The sequence below is a fragment of the Aegilops tauschii genome, chromosome 7 (genome assembly GCF_002575655.3).
Source record: "Aegilops tauschii subsp. strangulata cultivar AL8/78 chromosome 7, Aet v6.0, whole genome shotgun sequence".
NCBI classification, from domain to species: Eukaryota; Viridiplantae; Streptophyta; class Magnoliopsida; order Poales; family Poaceae; genus Aegilops; species Aegilops tauschii.
Window position 1 is genome coordinate 54,107,199 of NC_053041.3, and position 11,795 is coordinate 54,118,993.

Sequence of the window (11,795 nt, forward strand, 5' to 3'; positions counted from 1 at the left end):
GTGAAAAGCGAAACAGACGCTTTTCTGTAGGCGAGAGCGAGAGAGAAGAGAGTATGAGTACGACGTACGTAGTGGATGCTTGCTGGAGTAGATCGAATTAACGGAGACAGAAGAAATAAAGGGACGGTGGTAATTCTACGTAGAAACCAACGGCTATTAGCAGTTACTACCACCTAGTTTACAATTGAGCAAGGAGATATAGAAGATAAAAGGCTAAAAGCGGAGTAGTAGCTCGCATCACTCCTTCCAGTTGAGCCGGCCATCGACACAAGAAGAGAGAAACGGGAGAGTTCGAAGCTATAGCGAGGTCGTGATTGCCATTGGTATTTGGTAGCGGAGACACGGACAGAGGAAAAGAAAAGCGAATGGAAGCATTGGTGAAGAAGAAGTAAAGGGGTGCATCCATGGTGGCGCGATGACGATGTGATCGATGCAGTGTCGGAAAAGTGGGGGATAATCCATGGAATATCCGTTCCCACCGTCGGGAGGCAACGGCCGGGCGCGACGCCGCCGATCGATTGATGATCCATCGAGGAGGAGCGGAGCGGCTACCGCGCTAGCGGCCCAGCCACCATTGCCCCACGAGCTATGGCACGAGCCGCGCATCGATCCGGCTACTAGTTGACCAGCCCACTTAATTTGCAAAGTATCAACTGCATGCGCGTGGTGGTACGCAATATTTTTTGCCCGCCTCCACGCTTGTGTAAGACTCTTTGTAATTATTGAGAAAAAATACCGGGTTGCAGAACCATGTGCTTGAATATTCATGCCTCAACTAGGCCGACTGCTACATAGTGGAGTATTTCGTATGATGGTAAAGCATGCAGCCTCTTGAGAAGGCTGTGATGCGACGGAGGAGCGACGCGCACTTAACTGGAAGCCGCAACGCGCGCCGTTGACGACGGCTAAGCTCAACGCCGATGGAACAGCGTGTGTTTTGCCCGGGCCTCCACCACGCACTGATCTGCTCTGATACGACGCGTGCGGCGCCGGCGCGCGCTCGTTTGACCCCGGCATGGGGGAGCTCAAAAGATCACTGTAGTCTGTAGGTAGTGGAGGCAGGTACGTGCTGGTGCTGGTGCTGGTGCTGGTGATCACCGGCCACTGTCGCTGCTGCGCTCCCAAGTGCACCTTTCGATCATGGCTTGGGTTGGCAGGTTAGGCCTGCCGCCTGCCTGCGTGCGACCTGCGCTGTGCGGCGGCCACGTACGGGCCGGGAGGGCTGATCTAGCTCCACGCCTTCGGATCTACTGTACGCGCGTGCGTATTGGCTAGCCCTGTGCAGCCACGATGGGCTTCATACGCTACTGGAGCTAGCGCTGCGTGCATATATGCAGCTGCTATTATACTACTCATTTTTCTGTATGCACTTCACCGTAATCCATTGATCTCGATGGATCTATGTGAACCACCCATCCCATGCACGAGTGGCCGTGCGACGTGCAACCCGGACTTCTGTTTTTTTCCTGAGCACAAAAATGATTACACAGAGCTATCATTCCATTATTGAACCTCTGCCTCATGGTATCCAAGTTGAAAGAGACGTCGTAAACAGAAAATACGAGAAAACAACCATCGCCAACATAAACATACAAGGTAAATCGTTTGGAGCCGGCAGGCTGGCCGGACTTTCCGCCAGCTCACGCGCCACGAAACAACGGCCCCGCGCGAGACGCGTGTACATGGTGGGTCCCGTGCGCCCGACCCCTTTCATTACCCCTTCTCCTGTCCTCTTTCTTTCACCTCCAGCCGTCGTGGCTCTGCTCCTCCACAGCCTTCCCCCACGTTGCTCGCAACCTCCACAAGCTCTCTCACCGGTGGTGAAGTGCTCGCGTGTGACGGCGCTCAACCGGGGCGGCGGCGGAGCTAGCTGCAGAAAAGCTGCAACCCACAATGAATTTTTATTGGAACCATTCGCGGGAAAAGCTAGAACCGCGGCCCGCGAGATGTTGCAACTCAGCTCTACTGGCCGACGAGGAGCGCGGAGAAGTTGCAACCCCATGTTGAAGGTGCTGGAGCGGCGGTGCAGAAAAGTTGCAACCCCCAAGTCAACAGCTGTGATGAAGAGGCAAGATAAATGAGGCAACCGATGACAAGAACTTTCTTGGAACCGACTAAGTTTTTTGCTGCAACCGTCGCCATTTCTTGCTACTACCGGCGACGGATTTGCTACATCCATCAATGCGGAGCTGCGACCTACTACGACGGTGCCTTTTTTTTGTTGCAACAGTCCTCAAATTTTACTACTACCGGCGAGGGATTTTGCTACATCCATCATGACGGAGCTGCGACTGGTAACGGCGGCGAGATGAATTGCTGCAACCGTCGTTGGATTTTGCTGCAACCATCGTTGGATTTTTCTACCACCAGTGAGAGATTTTGCTACATCCATCATGGCGTAGTCGCGACCCGTGACGGCGGCGGCAACGAATTTCTGCAACCGTCGTTCTTTTTTGCTACAACCGGCATTTTTTTGCTACATCCATGAACGGCGTTGACTCTTGACCGTCGCTCACACAACACCGTGCAGTGAGCTTCGACGGTGAGGGGGCGGCGATGGCGCATCGGGATGCTGCAACCATGGAGCTTGCCGGTGAGCTGCCGCCGTTGCCACCGAAGCTGCTACCTCGGGGTGCACGTGGTTACATGCGTGGAGCCAGCGAGAAATGTAAGCGGCAACCAACGACAAAGTGGCGACCGACTGCGAGGGCGGTGACTAGCGGTGAGGGAAAACGAAGAGGCAAAGCGAGGCAGTTGGCACGTGTGGGAGTGGCGCTCTCCTTCCTCTCCCTTTCCCCCGTGCGGGAGGTTGACGATGGGGGACGACGGGGACAGATCTGACGGCTGTGCGCATGTAGATCGAACGGCTCTGGTCCGAGCGGCTGAAAAATTGGGCCGGCGCGCTGGCGCCTAGCACTACTCAACATATAAATACTATGGAATAAAATGAGAGCTTAACTAATAACTTGTTGCTTAGCTTATTTAACATGTTTCATTAACGTGTTTCAAATTTAACTCGGCTTTGACTCGCTAGGGCACTACTTCGAGCCGAGAGCTGAGTTACTCGTTTCGAGTTCTATTGCCACCTCTGCACACAACGGTTGACGAATAATTAAAGTCAATTTTTGGTGGGCAAGGGTTGCTATCCTTATTTCTCAAATATAGTTACATCCAACTATGATAACTAAGTTACACAATCCAGGACATGGTTGCATATTTTGGTAACAAATTTTATTTCATACCTAACACAAGTATCTGGAAATTTAGATACTATCTCGGAGTTACTTTGAAAAATATTCATTAAATTTAGTTGGATTCTTATATTTTTAAATTTAGTTTGAAACTAGTCCAAAATATGGATGTACAAATATTTAAAAATAAATGAGGCTACTTCCGTTGTTAGGTAAGTGGGGAGATTCGAACCTAGCACTAGTAGAAAACAGGGCTTTGGTTCGGGCAGGCCAAGCCCATTAGTCCCGGTTCAGTCATGAACCGGGACCCATGGGGGCATTCGTCCCGGTTCGTTAGCCCAGGGGGCCGGCCGTGGCCTCGTGGGCATTGGTCCCGGTTCGTGGGGACCCATTTGTCCCGGTTCTATGCACGAACCGGGACCAATGGGCCTCGCTCCTGGCCCACAACCATTGGTCCCGGTTCCAGCCACTAACCGGGACAAATGAGTTGCCTATATATACCCCATTGCCTCCGCAGAGCACTCCACAGTGCTCTGTTTTTTCTGGCCGGCGAGGGGAGGGCATTTGGGTGCTCTAGCTCACCTCCTATGCACATGAGGTGTTCGATGAAATGTCTGAGCCACACTAGTTAATCTTTCTCCTCTCGAGACTCGACCTCGGAGCTTCATTTTCCCCGAGAATTGTCTAGGTTTAGCGGTCCGTCATGTCCCGTCCACGTCTTCACCGCCGTCGATCGCCCGCGCCGATCCCGTCGCCGGCACCACCGTGGTGAGCCTCTTGTTCTTATCTTCTTTCTGAAAGAAAAAATTCTTACTTCAGATAGATACTTGTCTAATTTTCTTACTTTTATTATTCCTTGTTATTATATAGTGCGATGGTTTTGGTATCCGCCCCCGTCGGCCCTCGTCCTGTCTATGATTCGGATGTGGTATATATTATCTTTTTTATAACTATTTGGTTCATTTATTGTTTATGACAATTATGCCGACCAACGTGACATAGATTTTTATTTATCTAGGAGGTGGTTGAACCGGAAATTCCAACCGACCCTATTGTCGAGAGGTTAAATTTAGTTGAAGAAGAAAACAATTACTTGAAGGAAAAAAATTGAGGAGGAGAAGATGATATTGGAGTTGCATGTCGCGGATGTCGTCGATGATCACAAGATCAAGATGGATGCAATGCGGTTGAAGATTAGAAAGATTAGAAAATATGTCATTCATACCAAGGCTTGGTATCATTATGCAGTTGGATCAATTGTTACCTTGGTTGTGATTATGATTGCATTTGTTGTTGCATTGAAATATAATTTCAATGTATGGTTTAATTAGATGCTCTGGAGAGCTATATGTTGTTCAATGAGAACTATGTATGTACTTTGGTTTGAATGTGATGACGAACTTCTATTAATTTGGTCACTTATGTATTCATGAGAGCTATATGTTGCAGAGGAGTTTCCGTATGAAACTGTGATACTTCGAAAGAGATTGTCTGTTTTGTACACGAAGTGCATTCAGTTTTTGCCATAACCCTCCCTAATTTCTTGCACATGCTATGTGGGTGAAATTATGATACCATGCCAACTTTCAACCTTTTCAGAGTTCATTTGAAATGCTTTTCAATTTCAGGGTCTTATAGCTCAAAATAATCAGTAAATGCATGAAAAATAACAAATGAAGTCACAAAGGGTTGAAAATTGATGATGTGGCTTTGAATGGTGCATTTTGAACACAAAAAAAACACTGGAGTTCAAATAAGTTCAAAAAAATGAAATCCCTTTGTAACAGACGAGTTTCCGTATGAAACCCTGATACTTCGAAAGAGATTGTCTGTTTTGTACACGAAGTGCATCCAGTTTTTTCCGTAACCCTCTCTACTTTCTTGCACATGCTATGTGGGTCAAATGATGATACCATGCAAAAAAATTAACTAAAAAACCTTTATAATACTCCAATAGCAAAAGGAATGAACTAAAAAGCTTTGATAAACATCTAGTATTTTTTTAACTAAAATTATATAAAATTCATGCCACTGAAATTATCAAAGTATTTTCTGTTCAAAATAAACTTTAATGAAATAAATAAGTAGAAACAAAATAAAATAAATCAAAATTTAATACAATAAATAAGTAGAAACAAAATAAAATAAACTTTTAGAAAATAAATAAGTAGAAACAAAATAAACTTTATAAAAGTAAAATAAATAAACTTTAATAAAATAAAAATAGGAACATTAAGTTTTTTGTTGTAATTAAGAACAAAATAAAATAACTGAAGCAACAAAAAAAATGAAAAGAGTGCCACCTACTGGGCCACCACGGCCTGAATACGACTAGAAACCCAACCATGGGCCAAGATTCAGGCCCGTAGGAGGCCCGTTAGGCTCACAAGCACATCGTTAAATTAGGCCCGAAAGCCTGCAGTTGAGAGGAGCTCGAGAGGGTTGGCGCAGCAGCGCTTATAAACCACTCTCGAGTTCTCTCAGCTAGAGAGGTGGGACTAAAGTTTTGGCCGCGACGCGGGCAGCACAGGGCCTTTGGTCCCGGTTGGTGCCACCAACCGGGACTAAAGGGGTGCATTGGTACCGGTTCGTGGCACCAACCGGGACCAATGCCCCCCCTTTAGTCCGGGTTGGTCCCGGTTGGTGACACCAACCGGGACCAAAGGCCGCCGCTTCCCGCCCTTTAGGCTACCGAAAGCTGACCTTTGGTCACGGTTGGTGGCACTAACCGGGACTAAAGGGGGCATTGGTCCCGGTTGGTGTCACAAACCGGAACCAATGCTCTGGGTATATAAGTTGGACTTGTGAAAATTTCACAAGTTCATCGTCAGTTCGTGCCCGACGCCCCAGCGCTGCTCCTCGTCGCCGTCGCCGTCATCGCCCCTGCCTCCGACGCCGTCGCCGCGCCGCCCTGCCTCCGACGCCGTCGCCGCGCCGCCCCTGCTTCCGATGCCGTCGCCGCGCCGCCCTGCCCCCGACCACGCGGTCGCCGCACCGGCCCCTGTCCCGTGCCCAAGCCCCTTCCCGCGGCCCGCCCCCGTGCGCCGGCGCCCTCGCCTCCGCCGCCGTCGCCGTCGCCATCGCCAGACGCCCCCGCTGTGAGCCGCCGCGCCGGTCTGGCTCTGTTTTTATTTTGTATTAGATTAATTTTTTGTTCATATATATAAAATGTATATTTGTATGTATGTGGCTATATGTAAGTTTAGAGCATGTTTTTTATTAGATTAATTTCTTATTAGATTTATTACATTAATTTTTTTGTTCAGAGCATGTTTTTGTTCATATATGTATTTTTTTTGTTCATATGTGTATTAATGTTTTTGTCGCATATATGTAATTTTTTTCAATGTATATATGTATGTGGTAGCTATATATGCATGATGAGGGGGGTGGTGGTCGATATACCTCCTCCCCGATAATTTCAACATGAGGGGAGGTCGATATACCCCCTCCCCGATAACATTTTTTAGAAAAGTTTTATATATCTAGCTAGGAAGAAAGGAAGAAGGAAGAATAAGAAGACGAAGAAGAAGAAAAAAAAAGAGGAGAAGAAGAAGGAATAGAGGAGGAGAAGAAAAAATAGACTCTATTTTTTCTTCTTCTCCTCTATTCCTTCTTCTTCTCCTCTGACGCCGTCGCCGCGCCGCCCCCGCCCCTGCCCCCTCTCGACCGTGATAACTTATACCACGGGAGCATCCCCCGGCCCTCTCGCTCGACCAAAACTCTCGAGGACACCCAAACCGTAGAAAAAAACGATGTCGGTCTTCTACCCCCTCCCGCCGCGCCCCTACCCGACAAACTCTCTCGAGGCCACCCAAATTTACCAAGTTAAAAGAGCGTTGTCGTCGAGGCCACCCCATACCATTGAAGCGTTGTCGAGGCCACCCCAATCCCTTGAAGCGTTGCCGATCGAGGCCACCCCAAACCCTAGAGAAGCAGCGTCGAGGCCACTAATATGATTCCTTATTGTGATTAGCTAGCTAGTTCTACGTTTGCCACTAATATATCCATCTATCATGTTTGAATAATAATTGCCATGTTGTAAAAATTTGCAGAAACTATGGACCCCCGAGACGAAGCAACAAAAGCGTTGTTGGGGGACATAATCGCACACGGAAGTGATGCCGTCTTGTCGTTTCTCAACGACACCGATGGTCTGGAAGGAGAGGGTGAAGAAGCAGACTACGGTGATCGAACAATGGAGGAGGAAGGACATGATCATGATGGCTCCGGTGACCCAATGCCGGTGCAAGAAGGACACCGTGATGACGGCTCCGGTGACTGAACAGAGTCCGGCCAGGTATATATATTAATTAAGCATGTGCTGACTATAGCTAGCTAATTGATGCATTAATTGTTTTTGGTATGTACACACATATTATTGAACTCTTGTCTTTCTTCTTTTTTCAAGCCCTACGAATCGAGCACAACTTTGGTAAAGAGACGAGGCCCGAAGAAAAAGTTGCGCTCGGATGAAAGGTTTGAGATCATAGAAATCGCGCGCGATGCCAACCGATTGAACCCATCCGGACAAAGGAAGCATTTGCTGCTAAGTGCGGGGTTCTTGTTAGGGACAAGATCCCGATCAGCATCATGATGTCTACTACACAACCTTCTTCTTGTAGACTTGTTGGGCATCCAAGTGCAGAGGTTTGTAGGACAGTAGTAAATTTCCCTCAAGTGGATGACCTAAGGTTTATCAATCCGTGGGAGGCGTAGGATGAAGATGGCCTCTCTCAAACAACCCTATAACCAAATAACAAAGAGTCTCTTGTGTCCCCAACACACCCAATACAATGGTAAATTGTATAGGTGCACTAGTTCGGCGAAGAGATGGTGATACAAGTGCAATATGGATGGTAGATATAGGTTTTTGTAATCTGAAAATATAAAAACAGCAAGGTAACTAATGATAAAAGTGAGCGTAAATGGTATTGCAATGCTAGGAAACAAGGCCTAGGGTTCATACTTTCACTAGTGTAAGTTCTCTCAACAATAATAACATAATTGGATCATATAACTATCCCTCAACATGCAACAAAGAGTCACTCCAAAGTCACTAATAGCGGAGAACAAACGAAGAGATTATGGTAGGGTACGAAACCACCTCAAAGTTATTCTTTCGGATCGATCTATTCAAGAGTTCGTACTAGAATAACACCTTAGGACACAAATCAAACAAAACCCTAATGTCACCTAGATACTCCAATGTCACCTCAAGTATCCGTGGGTATGATTATACGATATGCATCACACAATCTCAAATTCATCTATTCAACCAACACATAGAACCTCAAAGAGTGCCCCAAAGTTTCTACCGGAGAGTCAAGACGAAAACGTGTGCCAACCCCTATGCATAAGTTCACAAGGTCACTGAACCCTCAAGTTGATCACCAAAACATACATCAAGTGAATCAATAGAATACCCCATTGTCACCACGGGTATCCCACGCAAGACATACATCAAGTGTTCTCAAATCATTAAAGACTCAATCCGATAAGATAATTTCAAAGGGAAAACTCAATCCATTACAAGAGAGTAGAGGGGAAGAAACATCATAAGATCCAACTATAATAGCAAAGCTCGCGATACATCAAGATCGTGGAAAATCAAGAACACGAGAGAGAGAGAGATCAAACACATAGCTACTGGTACATACCCTCAGCCCCGAGGGTGAACTACTCTCTCCTCGTCATGGAGAGCGCCGGGATGATGAAGATGGCCACCGGTGAGGGTTCCCCCCTCCGGTAGGGTGCTGGAACAGGGTCCCGAATGGCTTTTGGTGCCTACAGAGGCTTGCGGCGGCGGAAATCCCGATCTATTCTATTCCCCGAAGGTTTTAGGGTATATAGGAATATATAGGCGAAAGAAGTCGGTAAGGGGAGCCACGAGGGGCCCACGAGGGTGGAGGGCGCGCCCCGGGGGGTGGGCGCGCCCCCCTGCCTCGTGCTCTCCTCGTTGATCCCCTGACGTGCACTCCAAGTCTCCCATATTGCTTTCTTTCCAAAAATAACTTTTCCGAAGGTTTCAGTCCGTTTGGACTCCGTTTGATATTCCTTTTCTGCGAAACATTGAAACAAGGAAAAAACAGAAACTTGCACTGGGCTCTGGGTCAATAGGTTAGTCCCAAAAGTAATATAGAAGTGCATAGTAAAGCCCATAAAACATCCAAGATGGATAATAAAATAGCATGAATACTTCATAAATTATAGATACATTGGAGACGTATCAACATCCCCAAGCTTAATTCCTGCTCGTCCTCGAGTAGGTAAATGATAAAAGAAAGAATTTATGAAGTGTGAATGCTAGCAGGTGCATAGGTTTGATCAATGATAATTTCAATCACCTTTTCTAGCATCATTATATGTCATAACAGTAGCTCATATCATAAAACTTTGCATGATCAAGTAACAAACTATTCACATGTTAAAGTATAGATCATAAACTTTCTTGAAAACTAACAAACTATGTTCTCAGTCATTAAACAATTGCAATTCATCTTATTTTCAGGAAGAGTCTATGTCAGAGCTTTGATTTAGCAAATCCCACATACTCAACTATCATATAATCTTCCATGATTGCTACCACTCAAAGCATATTTTTAGAACAAATAGCATCCATCGAACACAGAGAAAGATAGGGGCTTAATGTTTCGCCTCCCAACTTATTTATCATATAGATAATTGTCAACAATAATAATTCATGATCAAATATATTTGAATGGCCATATATGCTTAGATCTTTCCATCACATGATGCTTGCCAACTAAAGAGTAGGTTGGAATGAGAAGGAATTCTACTGACTCTTGCATAAAAGTAAAAGATAGGCCCTTCGCAGAGGGAAGCAGGGATTTGCAGAGGTGCCAGAGCTCGAAGCAAAAACAGAGATGAAAATAATTTTGAGAGGTATGCTTTCGTTGTCAACATAACGACCAAGAGTTCCCAATATCTTCCATACTACATACATTATAGGCGGTTCCCATGCAGAAAGGTAAAGTTTTTACTCCCCCTCCACCAACATTCACACTCCACGGCTTGTCCGAAACAACGGGTGCCACCAACTATCAACATTCCTGGGGGATTTTTGTTTAAATTATATGCGAATTTGTTTTTGATCTTTTGATCATAGGACTGGGCATCCCAGTTACCAGCCATTTTCTCGTGAATGATGAGCGGAGTCCACTCATCGTGAGAATAACCCACCTAGCATGGAATATACTGACAGCTCCTAGTCGCTACATGAGCGATTCGGGCATACAAAACAGATTATTATTTGAAGGTTTAGAGTTTGGCACATGCAAATTTACTTGGAATGGCAGGTAAATACCGCATATAGGTAGATATGGAGGACACTCATGGAAGAAACTTGGTTCAAGGAATTTGGATGCACAAGCAGTAATCCCGCTTAGTACAGATATTTTGGCTAGCAAAGGATTCTAAATAGCAAGAACCACATGTTATAGGATCCAAAACAATATAACTTATACAAATCTACCCAAGCATAACTCATTATGTTGTCTTCCTTGTCCAACTTCAATTAATTTTCTTAGGTTTGAAAATAATTAATGGGGCTCACAATCATAGAAGATGTCCAAGATAGTATTATATGTGAAATCTCTCTTCCTTCAATGTTCTTTCATGAATTGTTGAAGTGACCAATACAATGTTTGCTAATCTTCAATAAATTTACCACCTCTACTTCTTATATGTGAAGTAATTACTCCCCATGTGAAAGGCATATGAAACATATATAATTTCAGATTTATGACATTCAAATCATTGATCCATTTACTCATAGGATATAAGTGAAGCACACGAGTAAATGACAAACTACTCCAAAAAGATATAAGTGAAGATCAATGAGTAGTTAAATAATTATGTAGCTATGTGAAGACTCTCTCCCATTTAATAATTTCAGATCTTGGGATATTATTCAAACATCAAGCAAAACAAAATAAAACTACATTGCAAGGATAGCACAACTAATGTGAAAAAGCAAAAACTTAGGTTCAACCGATACTAACCGATAGTTGTTGAAGAAGAAAGGTGGGATGCCTACCGGGGCATCCCCAAGATTAGATGCTTGAGACTTCTTGAAATAATATCTTGGGGTGCCTTGTGCATCCCCAAGCTTGAGCTTTTGTGTCTCCTTAATTCCTTTTATATCTTGGTTTCCTAAATCTCGAAAGCTTCATCCACACCAAACTCAACAAGAACTCGTGAGATAAGTTAGTATAAACCAATGCAAAACCTTATCATTTTCTACTGTAACAAATCACTAAAATTATTATTAAACATTGCATACTAAATGCCTCTGCATATTTAATACTCCTATCCTCAAATAGAATCATTAAACAAGCAAACATATGCAAACAATGCAAACATAACAGCAATCTGCCGAAACAGTACAGTCTGTAAAGAATGCAAGATTCATTATACTTCCCTAACTCCAAAAATTATGAAAGAAACTTCCCACTGTAGTAAATTTATCAGAGATTATTATGCAAAAGGTTTCAATATTTTATCACATCCTGAATTTTCTAGGGAATTTTTGCAACAGCGGTAAACTTTCTGTTTTGAAACAGCAACATGTATACTTGCAAA